This window comes from Chiloscyllium punctatum, chromosome 18 (genome assembly GCF_047496795.1).
Source record: "Chiloscyllium punctatum isolate Juve2018m chromosome 18, sChiPun1.3, whole genome shotgun sequence".
Taxonomy (NCBI): domain Eukaryota; kingdom Metazoa; phylum Chordata; class Chondrichthyes; order Orectolobiformes; family Hemiscylliidae; genus Chiloscyllium; species Chiloscyllium punctatum.
Genome location: NC_092756.1, coordinates 73,275,662 through 73,297,293, shown reverse-complemented (window position 1 = coordinate 73,297,293; position 21,632 = coordinate 73,275,662). Strand labels below are relative to the sequence as shown.

Sequence of the window (21,632 nt, the reverse complement as noted above, 5' to 3'; positions counted from 1 at the left end):
CCCCATCCTGAAGATCCCCAAAAATCTTGAGCAAGAACATGTTGGGCACCACTTCCCATCCGCTGAAAGCAGACAAGGGGGATTTCTCCAAAGTCAATTAGAAATAACGTTGACAGTGAACAAGCCATAAATAATCAGATACTCCAGATGGGACACGAACCCAAAAACCCCAGGTTTAGGTGACCAGTGCCTTATCCATTAGGCCGTTGGGGATACACCCTTCAAGGTCAAATGGCAACCTTTAAATACTGAACCCTGCCCTGTCATATTGTTTTTTTCTGAGTTTTCTACTCTTACTGATTGTTTTTTACCCCTTCCATTTCATGCTAAATTGTTCACTGCTTGATAAATTGATCTCGCCTCCCATTTGGCCCCAGACGGACATTTGAGAAATCACAGCCGGTCAGACAGCGTCCGAGGAGCAGGAGAGTCGACATTTCGAGCATAGGCCTGAAGAGCTTCGACTCGAAACATTGACTCCCCTGCTCCTCGGATGCCACCTGACCAGCTGTACTTTTCCAGCACCACACAGTTTGACTCTGATCTCTCACATCTGCAGGGCTCACTTTCTCCCAGTCGAGAAATCAACTCAACTCCAACTTTGCAGACCCAGAGTTTGAGGCAAATGGAGCAGACAGGAGAAGGAAAAGGGCTGAATGTTATTGTGTGCAGCACTTTCAAGATATTTGCAGTTAGTGGGGAAGGAGGAAGTGGAGATGTTGCAAAAAGCTGCATTGAGGACAAATCAACAGAATCTTAGCGGGCATTCAGCCCATGGTGGCTGTGCTGTCTCTTTCAGACAATTCACCCCAAGATCTCCCAAATCCTGGAATTACCTTGTGCAAGTCTCTATGTCACATCATTTGCCATAATCTCAACGGAGGCACAGTGATTTTTAACAGAGTACTGTCGATGAAATGTTCAGTCAGCATGGATTGAGATGAAGTTGACATGGAATGAAAATCAGCAACAAAGCCCAGGCTAAAACCCCAAGCCCCCCGAGATGGGACTTGAACCCACAATTACCAGCGGAGGGAATCCAGGGCCTTATCCATTCGGCCCCTAGGGCTCCCACAGCACACTCTCTCTGGAAAGTGTTGACCTCAAACGACTGCTACAGCTGAACATGTTCCAAGATCGAGGATGGCATGTTGAGGGACACACTAAAGTATGGAGCAGCTGCTGTCAAGGTGTAACAGTTAAAGAACACTGTCTAAGGCCTTTCTGACCAGTTATGACATCGTCCCTTCATTTCTCAGACCCTCTTGGTGCCTCAGAATGAAGAGAAATCGTTTCCTGCCTCAGTAGAAAGATCTGCCCGAACTTGCGAGACCCCCTTTTGTGGAAGAGAGCCAGCCCTATATCAGGACAGGAAGGAGATTCCAATGGCCCAACATGGATTGTTCCAGTTAATATCCTTTCTCAGATGGATAGAGCTATAGAGCGAGTAAAAATTGTGGGAATTTGGGAAATTCTGTCAATCTGTTTTAATATTTTGTTAATAAAATCAAGTTGAACAGCAAACCAAATTTTGTCCCCCTTTGTCTTCTTCACCAACAAGAATACTGAAGGATAGTTGAGTTTAATTACATTATGTTGCTAATGTTCATCTGGTTGATCAGTGGAAATTAAAAGCCATGTCACACAACAGGCAGAGTCAATCTTTACCTGAGTAGAAGTTCAGCAGAGAGAAACAGACTTACTTTGTGATATCAGAGGGAATTCCTGTCCCATTGATCTATTAACTGCAGGGAACTTTCAGATATGTGGTATCTTTAGAGCAATGAAATATCCTCCCAAGATATATGCTTTCACTCTCAACTGAAGATGTTATAACTTCAATGGCTAAGAGTATTAACCAATAAATCAATGCCAAGCCAGTTGAAGTATGACACTTGGCACATCATCATCGCTGTAATTGCAGAATGCAGCATAACCTATTCCATCTTCTAACCTACTGACAGCCTACTTTTCAGAAGTCTCCTTACACGACTCTGAAAACAAATTAAAAGAAACCAATTAAAACATATAAGCACAAATTAAAATGTCCCAGTCATTTAAAAAGGCTCTGTCACAAAAGTCAAAATCTCCCAAGAAAGCTTACACTTACAGAGTCACAGAGTTGTACAGATCCTTCGCTCCAACTCGTCCATGCCAACCAGATATCCGAAAGTTATCTAGTCCCACAAACCAGCATTTGGTCCATATCCCTCTGAAGCCTTCTTATTCATGTCTCCATCCAGCTGCCTTTTAAATGTTACAGAGTCTTAGAGTTGTACAGCACGGAAACAGACCCTTTTGTTCTAACTCGTCTATGCCGACCAGATATCCTGAATTAATCTAGTCCGACTTGCCAGCAGTTGGCCCATATCCCTCTAAACCCACCCTGTTCATATACCCCCATCCAGATGCCTTTTAAATGTTTTGGAGGACCCGGTGTTAGACTGGGGTGGACAAAGTTAAAAATCACACAACACCAGGCTATAGCCCAGCGGGTTTATTTGGAAGCACTAGCTTTCGAAGCGATGCTCCTTCACTGGGTGGTTGTCTTCACCTGATGAAGGAGCAGCGCTCTGAAAGCCAGTGCTTCCAAATAAACCTGTGGGATTATAACCTGGTGTTGTGTGACTTTTAACTTCTAAATGTTGTTATTGTACCAGCCTCCACCACTTCCTCTTGCAGCATGTTCCATATAAGCACCACCCTCTACATGAAAAGGTTGCCCCTTAGGTTCCTTTTAAATTATTATTCTTCTCACCGTAAACCTGTGCCCTCTGTTTTTGTACTCCCCCACCCTGGGGAAAAGACTGAAGCTATTCACCCTATCCATGTCCCTCATGATTTTATAAACCTCTCTAAGGCCACCCTTCAGCCTCCGACACTCCAGAGAAAATAGCCTCAGTCGATTCATCCTCTCGCGATAGCACAAACCCTGTAACCCTTGCAACACCCTTGTAAATCTTTTCTGAATGCTTGCAAGTTTTACAACATCTTGCTATAGCAGGGAAACCAGAATTGAACGCAGTATTCCAAAAGGTGGCCTAACCAATATCTTGTACAGCCACAACCCAACATCCCAATTCCTATACTCAATGCACTGACTCATAAAGGCAAGTGGATCAAATGCCTTCTTCACTGTGCTATCTACCTGCAACTCCTTCTCTTCCTAATCTGTGTGTATGTGAGTTACAATAATCGTTTTGCATTCTGATATGAATAGATTCACTCTTTTGTTAATTCAACATATCCAGGTTTAATTGGATACTTTTAAACACCAATTCAATTGGATTGGGAGGAAGACATCCACAAGAAAGGGTCCCTTTTTAAATTAACCTGTTAGTGACCAACCAAGGATCCAGGTAAATGAAGAAAGGAAACCATTTCATCCCTGCTCACCTGGGAGCTGAACAATTTGGGGTATCTGTCTGGAACTGTAATAACGTGGGGAACAATTCTCACATCAGCCTCTCTTTGTAAGTGCTCCATGTATTTATGAAACAATGCCCTTCACCAGAACATCTCAGTGATATATTTAACATTCCATTCACATTAATCACTCCAAGGACATGATCTACATGAAGAATATAAACAGTAAGTGGTGAAACTCTAAGGTTCGGAAGCATCTGCTGAAAAAAACAAAATGAATATTGCAAATTGATAATTGTGTTTCTCTCCACAGATGCTACCTGACCTGCATTTCAAACATTCCTGATTTTATTGCAGATTTCCAGCACTTGTGGTATTCAACTCGTGTATAATTTTTTTACGTAAGGAGAATGGAGACTTGAAAACATTGAATGGGACTTTTGCTCATTAACTTCTTGGGAATTGTCTGCTATTGAATGATTTGATTCAGACTTTAGATAAGGTGCAATCATGACAAAGTCTGTGGGATTGTACTTATTATATATCAAGGAACAGCTCATCAAATAAGGCAATCCTCTGAAACATATGAATTCTCACCTCAAGTTTGGGGAGAAAGGTATAAAGGATAAGTATTAGATGGGGTGAGATCTGATCAACTTCAGAAAAACTTTGATCTTAAAACTACAATTCTACAGTGAAAGTGAAATATTGTGAAGTGTATGGTTAATTGTCGATGATATTTGTTCCTCCTTATTTAATTTCTAAAAGTATCTGTAGAGTAATTTATAAACATATATTTACGAACCATTGTTATGCATAATTTTGGTAATTTTATAATTTGCCATGACTTTCTCTTCACCTTATTCAAGGAGAGTGTTTATTACAGTGAGTGATACCACACAGTATTTCAATTGCACTGAATTGGTTTTGAAAGATAACTCAATAAATACAGGTTGATGCTGTCGATGGTTCCTGTCGATATATTTCGTTGACCTGTTCAGACGTGTTATGATGTTAAGTCTGAGGCAGAAAGAGGAAGAAGGTATAAGTAAGGTTCAAGAAACTGAAGACAGACAGAGCCCTGGAGATAACAGGAATGAACTCAAACTAGGAAATAGAGAATTTGAAGGGACCATGCAATGTTTATGGGAAACAGGATTAAGGAACCTTCAAGGCATTTTACAGAGGGATAACAAGCAACAGGTCGCCAGGGAAAAAGTATGTCTTCTCAGAGCAAAGGAGGGAATTTACACTTGGAGCCGGAGGAAGTGGGTGAGGTTCTTAATGAATAAACTGCATTGGTATTTCCAAAGGATTCTGGGTAGTCCAAGATGGAGGACGGGAAAAAGTTGTGACTGTAAGAGCTGCCCCTTTTTTGAGGCATTTTAGGTGTTGGGGGTGATTTCCTCAAATTCCAGGAGCAGCAATTACTGTTTTATTATGCAACTTTGGAGAAAAAAATCTCAAAACAACGGCACTTTTAAAAGGAAGAAAGGCAGACAAAGAAAGCGTGTACTTGGTCAGGAGGGTGGGAGGGAAGAAACCTACACTGCTCACTGATATGGATAGGAAGGGTCGAGAGGGATATGGGCCCAGTGTGGGCGAATGGGACGAGATTAGATTAGGATATGTGGGCGGCATGGACGAGTTGGATCGAAGGGTCTGTTCCCATGCTGTACATCTCTATCACTCTCTGACATGGTGGATGGTGAGTCTTGTATATTGATATTCTAGAGCATGTCAATATGAAAAGGGAGGTGTTGGGTGTTTTGAAAAGCATTAAGGTAGACAAGTCCCCAAGACCTGATGGAATCTATCATAGAATCCTGAGACAGGCAGGTGTGGAAATTGCTCCGGATTTGTGCAAAATATTTGTATCCTTTACAGTCACAGGAGAATTCCCAGAGGACTGGAGAATACCCAATGTTGTTTCTTTCTTTCAGAATGGCAAAAAGAATAATCCAGGAAATTAAAGGCCAGATTGGCTTCCTGTTATTCATTGCTTGGACATCACTGTCTGTGCCTGGATGGTACCCTCTGGAAGCCACTCTGTAAAGATCTCCACCCCTCTACCTTGGGGTCTCAGGATCTCAAGGTGTTCCTCTCTTTGGCCAAGGTTTTGGTCCATGTGTAATGGTTTCCTGAATGTGGTTCCTGTGAAGTGCCTTGTGCCATGAAAAGGGATCCCTACATGCAGGCTGTAGTTGGGTTGAAGTGTTATGGAGAGCAGGCAGGAAAGTGGAGTTGAGGCCGAGATGAGATCAGCCATGATCATGTGGAATGACAAAGCAGGCTCGAGGAGCTGAATTGCCGAATTTTTAAGATCTTCGGAACACAACCAAAGACTGAGCTATCAATTGCCGTGGGTGTCTAACATGGTATCTCACCTCAGATGCATCATGAAGAGGGTGTCCATGTTCAAAGCCAGGGGTTGTGAGTTCATATCCCATTTGGGCTGTTATGTTTTTAAACATGAACTCTGATCAGCACCCTGTCTCTGTTTGATCTCAATTCCAGTTAATAACGGGAGATGGTGGTGCAGTGCTAGACCTGGAGTAGGAATCCAGAACACCAAGTTCATGGTGTGGGGGAGATGGACTGTAATCCCACCATACAAGGTGGTGAAATCTCAGCTCAGGAGGAGCTTTGTCTGATGGTAACCATATATTGCTATTGAGGTTTGTTAGGAAGCTAACTGGTTCCATATTCTCCTTTCAGGAAGAAAACCTGGTGAGACTACAGACCCACAGCAATGTGGGTGACTCACCCTCTGGGCAATAAACACTGGCCTAGTCAGAAACATATCGCATTCCTTCCCTGTAGCTCGGTCACAATCCTGGAACACCCTCCATTGATTCATTGTAGGTTTACCTCCAACAAATGGTCAAAAATCACACCACACCAGGTTTTAGTCCAACGGGTCTATTTGAAACCACGAGCTTTTGGAGCATTGCTCCTTCATCAGGTGTAATGAGAGAGGAGGCATCAGACACAGAATGTATAAGTAAAATATCAAAGGGTCATACAAGTGATGTGAATGTATTGAACAAATCCAAAATGGCCGACTCCCTCCTGTTAAATCTTCAATCAGTTCGAAAGGAGATACAAGCAGCACATGGATTGCAGTGGTTCAAAAAGATAGCTCCCCATCACCTTTCAGGGGAAACTAGGGAGAGGCAATAAATGTTGATCTAGCCAGCAATGTTCACGCCCAGGAAATCAATTAAAACAATCCCACAATGGAATAAACCGCCAGGGGAAAAGTCATAGTGTAATGACTTGAAAACATCAAGCCCCAACTTTGGATGGTTTCTATTGTTATGTTTTACATTATCATCCAAAATGCACCAGTCATTGACATAAAGGTTATGATTTGGAGTAGCCGGTGTTAGATTGGGGTGGACAACAGGTTTATGTGTGTGTATATGTGTGTGTGTGCAGGGGAGACCGAGTGAGTGTGTGCGTTTGTGTGTGCGTGTGAGGGGGCGATGGTGTGAGTGTCTGTGAGAGTGTGTGTATGTGTATGTGTTTGAGTGTAATGGGGTATACATCTGTGAGAAGGTGTGTTTGTGGGTGTGAGTGTGGGAGTGTGTATGTGTATTGTGTGACAGGATGTGTGTGTGGGTGTGTGTGTGTGTATGTGTGTGTGAGTGTGGGTGTGGGTGTGTGTGTGTGTGTGTCTATAGTGCCGTGGGGTCGGCTGTAGTGTGACATGAACCCAAGGTCCCAGTTGAGGCCATCCCCATGGGTACCAAACGTGGTTATCAGCCTCTGCTCAGCCACTTTTCGTTGTTGCCTGTCCCAAAGTCCACCTTGGAGGATGGTTACCTGAAGGATCGAGGTTGAAAGTCCCTGATCGTTGAAGTGATCTCCGACTGGGAGGGAACACCTCTGTTTGGTGATTGTTACGCGGTGCCCATTCATCTGTTGCCGTAGCCTCTGCTCGGTCTCGCCAATGTACCATGCATTGGGCATCCTTCCCTGCAGCGTATGAGATAGACAACATTGGCCGAGTCACATGAGTACCTGCCGCGTACATGGTGGGAGATGTCCCCATGTGTCATGGCGGTATCCATGGCGACACTCTGACACGTTTTACAGTGTCTGCTGTGACAGGGATGTTTGGTGTTGTCCTGAAGGCCGGGCAGTTTGCTGTGAACAATGGTCTGTTTAAGGTTTGGTGGCAGTTTAAAGGTGAGAAGTGGAGGGGTGGGGAAGGTCTTGGCGAGGTGCTCATCCTCATCGATAATGTGTTGCAGGCTGTGGAGAATGTGACGTAGTTTCTCAGCTCCTGGTAAGTACTGGACAATGAAGGGTACCCTGTTGGTTGCAGCTCGTGTCTGTCTCCTGAGGAGGTCATTGCAGTTTCCCGCTGGGGCATGTCAGAACTGGCGATTGATGAGTTAAGCATCGTATCACATTCTTATCAGGGCATCCTTGTGTACTTCCAAGTGCCCCTCACATTCCCCCTGACCTGAACAGATCCTGTGTAAGTGTACGGCTTGTACAGAGGGGACGTCTGTTTTAATATGTTGAGGATGGGTTTGTGGTTGAGTGAGGCGCTGTGGTGCCCATCCTTGATGGAGATGCATGTGTCCAAGAATGAGACAGATACTAAACAGGAGTCCATGGTGAGTTTGATGGTGGGATGAAACTAGTGAAAGTGGGCGGCACAGTGGTTAGCCCTGCTGCCTCATAGTGCCAGAGACCCGGGTTCAATTCCAGCCTCAGGCAACTGACTGTGTGGAGCTTGCACATTCTCCCCGTGTCGGCGTGGGTTTCCTCTGGGTGCTCTGGTTTCCTCCCACAGTCCAAAGATGTGCAGGTCAGGTGAATTGGCCACGCTACGTTGCCCGTAGTGTTGGGGTAGGGGTAGGTTGCGCTTCGGCGGGGCGGTGTGGACTTGCTGTCCCGAAGGGCCTGTTTCCACACTGTAAGTAATCTAAATGTTGGTGAACATAAATGTTGGGAGATTGCAGCATTGTTCTGACATGAACACAACCAAGGTAGAGGGGATCAATTCTCCTGACATGGCCCCAGAAGCACGTGTTGTCCCAGTGACCTAACAGCTCCATCTCTGATCTTCTAAGCTACTGCCTGTGGTTTACATCCCTTCTGGGGATACTTTCAATTTAAACATTCTCTCCAATTAAAACCCTCTCACTGCATTATCTCCATTCAAATTAAGTTAATCTCTGACCTAATGTCTTTAAAACTCTGCATGGCTGCTTTGAGATCATGGAATTAAAACATTTCCAAGTCAGTTTGATACATGTGGCAACAAACGTTTGATGAACTGGAGCGAAAGGGAGTGGAATTAATTTCTCAGCTCTCCCAAAGAGACAGCATTGACATGATGGGCTTCAGTATATACAGTCACATTCGAAGATTCATTGATCTGAAATTAAACAATCAAATGTCTGTTTCACCACAGTCACCTCATCTGTTGTTCGTTTCCTCACTGATGCAGGAATTAACATTGACCCATTTGTTCTTGTCTTTCTGGGACCATTCCTTCAATGTTCGCTGTACAAACATTGAGCTTGCTTGACCCCTATACTGTCCTGTTGGTATTTAACAGGAAAACATGCAGGTGAAATAAAGGTATTCCACACTCAATAATTTATATTTACATTCAATGAGTTGGACCAAGATAACAGTGACCCTAAGGGTGGAAGATTCATTGAAAATATTTGATTTGCAAGTAATGATAGGCACAGTGAAAAGTTTTGTCTTGTGAGCAATATAGGCAGCTCACAGAGTTCAGTAGCATAGATAAGGAAATAATAGGGAAACAGCAGCAGGAACAAAAACACAGGTACAGGCGAATATTGAGAGTCTGTGAGACCGTTCAGTATTCTAACAACAGTAGGGTAGAAACTGTTTCAAAACCGGTTGGTGTGTGTGTTCAGGCTTCTGTACCTTCTCCCCGATGGTAGAGGTTGTAGAAAAACATTGCCAGGGTGGGATGGATCTTTGAGAATGCTGGAGACCTTTCCTTGACAGTGGGCCTGGTAGATGGTTTCTATAGATGGGAGGTTGGCCTTTGTGATTGTCTGGGCCGAGTTCACCACTCTCTGTAACTGTCTCCGATCTTGAATGGTACAGTTGCCATACCAGGTAGTGAGACATCCAGACAGAATGCTGTCGATGGTGCACCTATAAACGTTGGAAAGGGTATTCTCTGTCAGTAATATCCGATGTTCTGGCGGGATCAGTGTTGAAGGGTTGGTTTGTTGATGAGAGTGTGATGAGAGCTGGCTTCCAAAAGCAAACTCTCCAACCGCACTCTTAGGAATCTCGTCCCCATCCAGAAACAGCAGCCACTTGATCACCACCTTCAACATTCAATCCTGCAGATCCTCGAAAATCTTGTGCAAGATATTGTTGGATACCACTGACCATCAACTGAATGCAGAGATGGGGATTTTTCCAAAATAGATTATAAATAAAGGATAAGCCGCAGAGACACCCCAGATGGGACTTGAACCCACAATCCCTGGCTTAGGAGGCCAGTGCCTTATCCATTAGGCCACTGGGGCCCCACATGCTGTTTCCCAATGGCAGTCGTTAAATACTGCACCCTGACCTCACATAGTGTGTATTTCTGTATGTTGTACTCTCACTAATTGGTTCTTAACCCTTCCATCTCATGCCAAATTGTTGGCTGCTTGATAAATTGATCCCACCTCCCATTTCTTCCCAAACAGACAGATGAGATATCAACCAAACTCCAACTTTGCACAACTCAAGTCTGAGGAAAATGGAGGAGACAGGAAAATAGCAAAGGGCTCAATGTTATTTTGTGCAGCACCTTGAAGATATTTGCAGTTACTGGGGAAGGTGAAAGTGGAGATGTTGCAAAAAGCTGCATTGAGGACAAATCAATCCAATCTTAGCAGGCATTCAGCCCATTGTGGCTGTGCTGTCTCTTTCAGACAATTCTCCCCAGGATCTCCCAAATCCTGGAATTATCTTGTATAAGTTTCTACTAAACAGCATTTGCCATAATCTCAACACAGGCACAATGATTTTTAACAGAGTAGTTAAAAAATCCAGTCAATTTGGATTGAGATGAAGTTGACATGGGATGAAAATCAGCCACTGCTAAGACCAGGCTTAAAAATGAAATCCCTGAAATCCCAGATTTCAGAAACCAGTGCCATCGCCATTAGGCCACGAGGGCACTATATTGGCAGACCACTGGAAACAGTTGACCTCAAATGAGTGCGACAGCCAAGCACACTCCCAGATCTGTGACAACACACTGAGGGACACACTAAAGGTTCAGGCAGCTGCTGCCAAGGTGTAACAGGGAAACAACACAGTCTCAGGTCTTTCTGACAAATGATCACATCATTCTTTCAGTTCTCAGACCCTCTTGGTGCCTGACAATGAACAGAGATCGTTTTCTGTCCAAGTACAAAATGCCTTTCTTTGCACAACGATACAGAAGGTTTGAGAAATGTCAATATTTCAATGGTTTGTTGATTCTTTTCTCTCTGCATAGACTGTACACAACTGATATAGAACCTTTGTATGCATTTCCAAATGATGTTACAAACTGTTTCAATACTTTGTTAATAAAATCAAATTGAAACGCAAATCAAATTTAGTCTCCCTTTGTCCACATCACCAACAAGAATAATTGAGTAAAGTTGTGAGGAATTCATCAGATCAATGAGACTCCAGGAATTCTTCCAAGATGTCAGCAATGATCCCAATGAGCCAACCAACGAACGGGAACAGTCATCAGAGAGATCCATCGTGGAGCGACCAAAGAAGGAGTCGATTTGTATCCCTGCGGAGGGCCGCTGTCCTGACCTTGAGATGTATGCTCAACCGTCAGGAGATGGGTGAATGCCAGATTTAAAAATCACACAACACCAGGTTAGAGTCAAACATGTGGAAGCACTAGGTTTCGGAGCACTGCTCCTTCATCAGGTGGTTGTGGAGAATAAGATTGCAAAACACAGAATTTATAGCAAATGTTTACAGTGTGATGCAACTGAAATTGTATCTTGAGAAAGACCTGGATTGTTTGTTAAGTCTCTCATCTTTTAGAATGGCCAGGTTGGTTTTCGTTCTTTCATATGTAAATTGCAAAACTTTTATCAAAAGTTACATTCTCAAGTGAACTTTAACAATTGGTGTCATGTCGGCCCAGATGATGTATTGAAGGTGTGAGCTCCCCTGTGTGAGGCTGTCTGTGCCCCAATGGTCAGACTGATTCTAATCTAATAAACAGATTTACAGCATCTTACATGAATTCATACAGTTTTTGAGCAAAGTGAAATGTAATTCTGGAAGTACAAGTTCATCACACAAACTTATATGTGTGTGTGTGTATATGTATGTATGTGTATGTGCGTGTATTTGTATGTGTTTGTGTGTCTATGTGTATATTTGTGTGTGTGTATGTGTGTGTATATGTATGTATGTGTGTATATGTTTGTGTGTATGTGTGTGTATATGTATGTATGTGTGTATATGTGTGTGTATGTAAGTTGTGTGTGGGTGTGGGTGTTTTTGTGTATGTTTGTATGTGTATGTGTGTGTATATGTGTGTGTATGTGTGTGTATGTGTATGTGTATGTTGTGTGTATATGTGTGTGTATGGGTGTGTGTATGTGTGTGTGCATGTGTGTGTTTGTTGTGCATGTGTATGTGTGAATGTGTAAGTGTGTGTGTATATGTGTGTGTGTATATGTGTGTATGTGCGTGTGTTAATGTGTATGTGTATGTGTGTGTGTGAATGTGTGTGTTTGTGTTTGCGTGCGTGTATATGTGTGTGTGTGTATGTGTGTGGGTGTGTGTATGTGTGTGTATGTGTATGTGTTTGTGTGTGTGTGTGTGTGTGTATGTGTGTGCGTGTGTGTGTGTGTGTATGTGTGTGTGTGTGTGTGTGTGTGTGTATGTAGTTGAATGGGGTCACCTGTAATGTCCCAGTTGATTGCTGAAGTGTTCTCCGACTGGGAGGGAACACTCCTGTCTGTTGACACTCATAACAGCCCCACCCCCCCCAACCGATACACACACACACACACACACACACACACACACACACACGCACACAAGCACATATAGATTTCTGGGGTGAATTTGTATTTGCAGAACTACATTTTACTTTGCTCAAAAACTGCATGAACGACAGAGCGAAGGAGAGAATTGTGGCAACTCCCAGAATCAGGTGACTCAGTGGTTAGCACTGCTGCCTCACAATACCAGGGTCCTAGGTTCAATTCCAGCCTTAGGTAACTGCCTGTGTGGAGTTTGCACATTGCTCTGGTCTCCTCCCACAGTACAAAGGTGAATTGGCCATGTTAAATTACCCATAGTGTTACCTGTTTCCACACTGTAGGTAGTCTAATCCAGGGGAAGGATCTGAAGGCCCTAATTTACGAGGGCTCTAAGCCCATGCCTTTCCAGGACTTCTCAGCGGTGGTAAACCAGAAAAGAAAACCTTACGATGATGAGCCTAAGATATAGGAATGGAAGTCAGGCCATTCAGCCCATCGGGTCCACCCTGCCATTCAATTGTGAATGATGGGCATTTCAACGCCACTTTGTGGCACTCTCATCGTCACCCTTAATTCCTTGCGTGATCAAGAATTTATCAATCTCTGCCCTGAAGACAATTAACGTCCTGGCCTCTGCTGCGCTCCACGGCAATGAATTCCACAGGCCCACCACTCTCTGCCTGAAGAAATGTCTCCTCATTTCCGTTCCAAATTGACCCCCCTCTAATTCTCAGGCTGTGCCCATGGGTCCTGATGGAAACACATTCCCAGCGTCCACCCTTTCTAAGCCATGCATTATCGAGTAAATTTGTATTAGATCTCCCCTCAACCTTCTAAACTCTAATCAATACAATCCCAGGATCCTCAGCTGTTCATTGTATGTTAAGCCTCCCATTCCAGGGATCATCTGTGTGAATCTCCGCTGGACATGCTCCAGTGCCAGTATGTCCTTCCTGAGGTGTGGAACCCAAAATTGGATACAGTATTTCAAATGGGGCCTAACCAGAGCTTTATAAAGTCTCAGAAGGACATCGCTGCTTTTACATTCCAACCTTCTTGAGATAAATGGCAACATTACATTTGTTTTCTTAACCACGGACTCAACCTGCAAGTCAACCTTTAGAGATTCCTGGACTATCATTCCCAGATCCCTTTGTACTTTGGCCTTATGAATTTTCTCCTGTTTAAAAAATAGTCCATGCCTGTATTCCTTTTTCCAAAGTGCAAGTCCGAGCATTTGCTCAGGTTGAATTTCATCAGCCATTTCCTGGACCACTCTCCTAAACTGTCTAAATCTTTCTGCAGCCTCCCCACCTCCTCAGAACGACCTGCTTGTCTGCCTAACTTTGCATCATCGGTGAACTTCACCAGAATGTCCCCCAGTCCCTTCATCCAGATCATTAATATATAAAGTGAACAGCTGCGGCCCCAACACTGAACCCTACGGGACACCACTTGTCACCAGCTGCCATTCCAAGAAAGAACCTTTTATCCCAACTCTCTGCCTGCTGTCAGACAGCCAATTCCCAATCCATGCCAGTAGCTCACCTCGAACACCATGGACCCTCACCTATCTCAGCAGTCTCCCGTGAGGCACCTTATCATAGGCCTTTTAGAAATCTAGGGAGATAACATCCACTGGGTTTCCCTGGTCTAACCTACTTGTTACCTCTTCAAAGAATTCTAACAGGTTTGACAGGGATGACCTCCCCTTACTAAATCCATGCTGACTTGTTCTAATCCAACCCTGCACTTCCAAGAATTTAGAAATCTCATCCTTAATGATGGATCCTAGAATTTAACCTACAACCGTGGTTAGGCTAACCGGCCTATAATTTTCCATCTTTTATCTTGATCTTTTCTTGAACAAGGTGTTTACAACAGTGATTTTCCAATTATCTGGGAATTTCCCCGACTCCATTGATTTTTGAAAGATTGAAAATAGCCTCTACTATTTCCTCAGCCACCTCCCTCAGAACTCTAGGATGTAGACCATCGGGGCCGGGAGATTTTTCAATTTTTACACCTTTTAGCTTTTCTAGCACTTCCTCTTTTGTAATGGCTACCATACTCAAATCTGCCCCCTGACTGTCCTTAATTGTTAGGATAATGCTCATGTCTTCCACTGTGAAGAATGACACAAAGTATTTACCAAGTTCTTCAGCCATTTCCTTATGTCCCTTCACGAGCCTTCCTGCATCAATTTGGAACGGCCTAATTTCTACTTTTGCCTCTCGTTTGTTTCTTATGTATTGAAAGAAACTTTAACAATCATTTCTAATATTACTGGCTAACTTACCTTCATATTTGACCCTCTCCTTCCTAGTTCTATGTCTTTGTTATCCTCTGTTTGTTTTTGTCGTCTTCCCAATCTTCTGATTTCCCAGTGCTCTTGGCCACTTTGTAGACTCTCTCTTTCCCTATGAAACATTTCCTGACTTCCTTTGTCAGCCCTGGCTGTTTAATTCCCGCCCCCTGACGGATAATGTTTCTGCCAAGAGAAGACTGAGGGAGTTTGGGATCCAGTACTCTCTGAGGGATCCGTACATCTCTTTGATACATCGGAGAAGGCAAGAGACTTTGTGGACAAATTAACCGAATCTGAACAATTTAGTATCTACAAATAGTGTTGTTTGGTTATGTCTTTGTTGTTTTTTTAAAAAATCGAGGAAGTCCAGTTGGAGCTTTCTTTTCCTTGTTTTCCCTCTTGGTAATAATCCGGTTTAAACTGTGTTTGGTGGCGGTTGAGATGTGTACTTTCAATTTCTAAGTGGAGTTATACCAGAGGATGGGTGGGGCATTTACCCCATCGAGCTGAAATGGTTTTTTACATATTCTTATAGCCTTGATAAATGGGGAAGAATATGATGTTTAAATGTTTATTGCCCTCCAGCTCATCCCTCAACATTTTCCTCGATGTGTTTTCTAAATTGATCAGTCAGGAGTCCTGGCATATCATTGAAAGGGGAGATTTTAACAGTCTCATGGATTCCACAGGACAGGGGTGGCCCAAAGGCCCCCCTCCCCCCACCACGATACCCTCTGGACAAACTAAACAATGAGTGGATCTGTGTGTGGGGTGAGGGTTGGTGGACATCTGGAGGTGTCTCCACCCTACAGGCAGGGATTTTACGGTTTTCTTTTCCAATCCACACAGATGTCACACCAGGATTGATTTTTTTCCAATCCCCATGGCAACCCTGGACTTGGTGGCACCTTGTACGATCGGTAATATTACCATCTCTGATCACACTCCAGTGTACCTGTTGGTTAAGATTAAGGACGTTACAGTGGGCCCAAGGCACTGGCAAATGGATCCCTTTATCCTCAAGGATAATACATTTGTGGAGTATTTCTCTCGGGAATTTTGGGCATTCTAGACATTAACTCACGCTCGATTAGTAGCCAATCCTTCCTTTCGGAAATTGCCAAAGCCTATGCCAGTGGGTCAGTTATTTCCTACTCTGTCAGTCGGAGGTGGAAGAAGGGTGAGCAGCAACATCTCCTCGAAGCACTGTTGAAGGCAGCTGAGAAGGCCTACTTTGACAGGCCCTCGTTGGTCAAGTTACAGAGGATTACGGCACTGCGGTCTGCATTGAATTCCGTGCTCACGCAGACAGCAAAGAACAAGCTTAGTTTTGCAAATCAAAGGTTATATGATCATGGTGACAGGTCTGGCAAATACTTAGCATATCTCGCTAGGAAAAGGAGCGCCCCTCAAGCCATTACGGTGATTAGGGAAGGGTCTGGGAACCGAACGTGTGACTCCAAAAAGATTAATGTGTCATTCCAGAGATTTTACTCTAAGTTATACCAATCTGAGGTTTGTGAGGAGGGGAGGGCCAAAATGGAGGCTTTATTCAAGGATCTGGAGCTCCCGGGTGTGACCCCCGAACAAGAGTCTTTTCTCAATGTCCCCTTATCAGAGCAAGAGGTGCAGGAGGCTGTGAAGCAGCTTCAGAGTGGAAAGGCACCCGGTCCTGATGGACTTCCCAGTGAATTCTAGAAGGAATTTATAAACATATTGTCAGGCCTGATGTTCAACATGTTTAATGACTCATACAGCCATGATTGTCTCCCGCCATCTCTGAGAGAGGCCAATATTTCGCTTATTCTTAAAAAAGGGAAGGTCCCAAGGGACTGTGCTTCTTACAGGCCCATTTCACTCTTAAATGTGAACTTTAAAATCCTCTCTAATACTCTTGTGTTAAGGCTGGAGACTGTGTTACCTTCTATTGTTAAAGAGGACCAGACGGGCTTCATAAAGGGCCGCAGATCCTCCAATAATGTCAGGAGGCTGCTTAATGTAATTCAAGTGTGTCAACAACAGTCAATATAGGGATTGGTGATTTCTCTAGGTACAGAGAAGGCGCTTGACCGAGTTGAGAGGGCGTACCTTTTCTATACTCTGGAGCGGTTTGTTTTGGGCGAAGTTTTTATAAGATGGGTAAAGGTTCTCCACAATGACCCTCTCACTGCAATCATCACCAACAGGGTGTGATCAAGCAATTTTAACATTTTTGGGGTCAGCCGACAGGTCTGTTCCCTTTTGCCACTGCTTTTTACAGTGGGGATTGAATCATTGGGGGAGGCCATTCATAGGGATCCCAATATATCAGCTCCAGACGTGGGGTCAAATTTACATCAGAGTTTATTGTATGTGGACAATGTCAGAATTCTTTCATCAAATCCAGCAGTTTCAGTCCCTCGCCTGTTCGCATGTATCTGTGTGTTTGGCACCTTTTTGGGGGACAAGATTAATCTTTCAAAATCAGAGGCTATGCCTATGGGTGGTCTTATGAAAGTGTTAAGTCTTGAGGGTGAATATCGATTCCCATTTAAATGGTCACAGGGGGGTGTTGTGTATTTGAGCATGTTCATTACTCCAGTTCTGAATCGGCTGTTCAAAGCCAATTTTGTTCAATTATTTAACAAAATCAAACAAGACCTTCAAAGATGGAGGCGCTTCTGGTCTCGTGGTTGGGTCGGATAGTGTTTATTAAGATGAATATTCTCCCTCGTTTACTATCCCCTATATGGATGCTCCCCCTGATTTTCGATAAGCAAACATTCAGGAGACTGAACGGCTGGTTCAGCCCCTTTATTTGACATCGTCAGTGGCCCCTCATTAAATGAGCTAAACTGCGATTGTCTCACAGACTGGGGGGAGTGGATCTCCCAGACATTAATAGCTACCAACTAAGCTCACTTTTATCCTACATGAGTGATTGGGCTTGTGGGGACCCTCTTTCAATGTGGTTCGATATTGAAACCTCCCAGGCTAAGGTGACGCCTTACTCACTTGCTGTGTTTGGACAAAATGAGGACAGTTAGGGAATATTGCCATAACCCAATAGTTATCGATACTGTTAAAGCATGGTGGGCAATTCGGCAGAGGGAAGGCAATATTGGCAAGACATCTTCTCTTACACCGGGTCTGCCAGGTTTTCAACAGGGGATAATAGATTTAGGATCCAAACATTGGGCAGTTAGGGGTGTGTCTTGTGTGGGTGTTTTGTTTGTGGGAGACACAATGATGTCCTTCGATCAGTTAGCACGGAAACACAAGCTACCGAACAGGGACTTCTTTTGTTTATTTCAAGTTAGAGATTTTATTCAAACAAAGACGATACTTTTGACTGATCCCTCCAAGTCCGACATAGAGAGAGGGGTGATTTAGCCCCATATCCTGCAGACCCCACAAAGTTCTGTATTTTTCTGACACAACATCCCACCAAACCCAAAACAGACCTGGGGACGTTTCCAGGGGAGATGAGAATTCGATTTGACATCAGACAAAGAAGATCAGTCATGAAGACAAAGCTTAAAAGTTAGCCATCCCAGATGGGACTTGAACCACAATTCCAGGCTGAGGAGGCCAGTGCCTTATCCATTAGACCACTGGGGCCACACGTGCATAGTTAAAATGGCAGCCTATAAGTACTGCACCCTGAAGCTCTCATATTGTGTTCTTCTCTGAGTTTTATACTCACACTGATTGGTTGTTCCCCTTGCATCTCATTCTAAATCATTGGCTGCTTGATAAAATTGATCTTACCTCCCAAATCTCCCCAAATGGACAGACAAGAAATCCACCAAACTCCAACGTTGCACAACTCAAGTCTGAGGAAAATGGAGCAGACAGGAAAATAGCAAAGAGCTCAATGTTATTGTGTGCACCAGTTTCAAGATATTTGCAGTCAGTGGGGAAGGAGGCAGTGGAGATTTTGCAAAAAGCTGCATTGAGGACAATTCAACAGGATCTTAGCGGGCATTCAGCCCATTGGGGATGTGCTGTCTCTTTCAGACAATTCACCCCAAGATCTCCCAAACCCTGGAATTTCCTTGTGCAAGTTTCTACTAAAGAGCATTTTCCATAATCTCGAAGCAGGCAAGTGATTTTTAACGGAGTAGTTGAAAAATCCAGTCAATTTGGATTGAGATGGAGTTGATTTGGGTTGAAAATCAGCCACCACAAAGACCAGGCTTAAAAAGTCAACACCCCAAAAGGGTTTTGAACCTCCAATCCACTACATCAGAAGCTACAGTCTTACCCATTAAGCCACAAAAACTCAGTGCCAATACTCCACTGGGAATAGTTGATCTTAAACGAGCGCTGCAGCCGAGCATATTCCAAGATCTGTAACGACACACTGAGGGACACACTAAAGTTTCGGGCAGCTGCTGCCAAGGTGTAACAGGGAAACAACACAGTCTCAGGTCTTTCTGACAAATGATCACATCGTCCTTTCAGTTCTCAGACCCTCTTGGTGCCTGACAATGAACAGAGATCGGTTCCTGCCCATGTACAAAATGCTGTTTTTTTCACGACACAGAACTTTGAGAAATGTCAAAATTCCAGTATTTTGTTGGTTCTTTTCTCTCTGCATAGACTGTACACAACTGGTTTAGAACCTGTGTATGCATTTCTATTTGCTTTTTTATGAATAAAGTCTATTTTTTAAAAAAACAAATTTTGGAGAGAGAGAAGATCTGCCCGAACTTGCGAGACCCCCCTTTGTGGAAGAGAGCCAGCCCTATATCGGGACAGGAAGGAGATTCCAATGGCCCAGCATGGATTGTTCCAGTTAATACCCTCGCCTCCTTGACCACAAAGTGGGGAGGGAAGTGGGAGATGGCACAGTGCAGGGTGACACGAGGCAGACGGATGCACAAGATGGCCGCTGAGCCATAAGTCGGCCATTTGACACACAAGATGACCGCCAGACCACAATATGGAGAGAGACAGCAGAGCAAACACAGACACTGCCTGGGGGCACCAGAATGCCAGCACAATGCACTCACAACCGAGTTGATTAGTTTAAGGCGGATGGGAGAGACAATACACATGAAGAACATACACTGCCCGCCAAAGGGTCTGGGTCAGACAACACCTTTGATAGAAATGCTAACTGTTAGATACAGACTCAATACAGAGGGATAATAGCCAGGGCTGCAGTAATCGTCCTTCTCAGGAAGAGCGATTAGCGCCCATTACGACAGCAACGGACTTCCGCGCAGACGCTGAAACTGACAACTGCACTGAACTTAACAAAGGCCACGCTGGAACTGACAATAACTGCACCGAAACGATCAAGGATTCTGCAATGTTTACAATAAACAAGCCATGTTACAGAGACAATAACCTCATCACTGACCTATTATATCACAAAATGTATCACAGTATCTTGACCATGTGCTCCGGGTTGAGAGAAGAATCACAGCTGACCACTGTGCTGTTGGTGCTGCTCTCTCCCCGGAGCTCCGGGATTTCCTTGGACAATAAACTCTGTTGGTGAACCCCGACTCTGACTCAGAGCCTGGCGGTTTTCAGCAGTTGCCTTCCAACAAATGTTTGTCCAATCTGTGTTCTCCAACGATGGCCGAACTACCTCACATCTCCATCATAGCCTCCTTGCAATTGTATTCAATACCTTGACTAAGAAAGGTCAGGGCCCAAATGCATAGCCACAACCCCATCAGTTCCAACCTTGAACACCCAGATTTCAATCATTTCCATTGACAGATTGGACATCATCATAAATACCAAACATGCAGGTAATCTGGGGTTCAGCTGGTAATGTTGACAGAATATAGCTTAGACTGACACCAACACAACCAAAACCGAAGGTCATTTGTCCATAGATAGGTAGGCCCATCTGTTGGAGCCCCAGTGATCTCTTGGGAAAGGCACCAAATTCCTAAACCAGAGATTGTGAGCTCAAATCTTATTTGGGGTTTTGAGTTTGTTGAAACCTTCACTGTGCAGCTGATCTTAATCCAGTGTGGTCACGTGACCATGGCAACAAAATCAGGCATTCTCAATTGATCCTCACCTGGAGAAATTTGACCAGATAGAAAATTGGCCAAACTAAATTAAACAGCAGCTATCAGCTCCAGAGAACAGTGCAACGAAGATCAAAGAGCGACAAAGATTCAAGAAGAACCAGTTCCAACCAGACTGAGGGTTGTATATTGGAGAAGTGTCAGCCTGAGTCAATCCACTTTGTAGCTCCTGGCATGACAAGAGTCAAGGGTATTGGTATGACCCCATTGGATGATGTGAACCCAGCTCATGACCGTATTGGCCAAAGCCACAGAAGATTCTGGAAGACCAGGGACAGGAGAAGAGGAAAACACACCTGAACGCCAAACCCTTAGCAAAGCCTTGACTGGGTCCTGCAGTGGAGCTCTGACCATCTGCTCCAAACCTGTTCATAAAAACCCTCGCGTGAGAAGGGCAGACCATTCAGCCCATCACATCCACACTGACCCTCTGAAGAGCATCCCATCCAGGCCCAACCCCGATCCTCTCACGCTGCATTCCCCAAAGCCAATCCACCGAACCTGTACATCTTTCGGATGTGGGAGGAAACCAAAGCACCCGGAGTCCCCCATGGAGAGAATGTGCAAACTCAACACAAACAGACACCCAAGGGAGGAATCAAAGCCAGGTCCCTGACACTGTGAGGCAGCAGTGCTACCCACTGAGCCACCATGCCATCCCCAGGAGAATCTCAGCAGGTTTTCCGCTATTGTGACCGTGCTGTCTCTTTCAGAAAATTCACCTCAATCCTGCAAATCTTGTGCAAGAAGATGTTGGGCACCACTTTCCATCTAGAGATTTTCCCAAAGTTGATTTGAAATCAAGTTGACAAAGGGCAAGTGACTGACACCCCAGATGGGACTCGAACTCACAAACCCTGGCTTAGAAGGCCAATGCCATATCCATTAGGCCACTGGGGC

General features: G+C 44.2%; 2 non-coding genes across 2 annotated transcripts; both read right to left on the bottom strand.

Moving 5' to 3' along the window:
• Positions 1-9,835: 9,835 nt before the first annotated feature.
• Positions 9,836-9,908, bottom strand: trnar-ccu (transfer RNA arginine (anticodon CCU)). The gene has a single exon. It is a non-coding gene; the product is annotated as a tRNA-Arg (tRNA).
• Positions 9,909-21,559: 11,651 nt separating this feature from the next.
• trnar-ucu (transfer RNA arginine (anticodon UCU)) lies at positions 21,560-21,632 on the bottom strand. The gene has a single exon. It is a non-coding gene; the product is annotated as a tRNA-Arg (tRNA).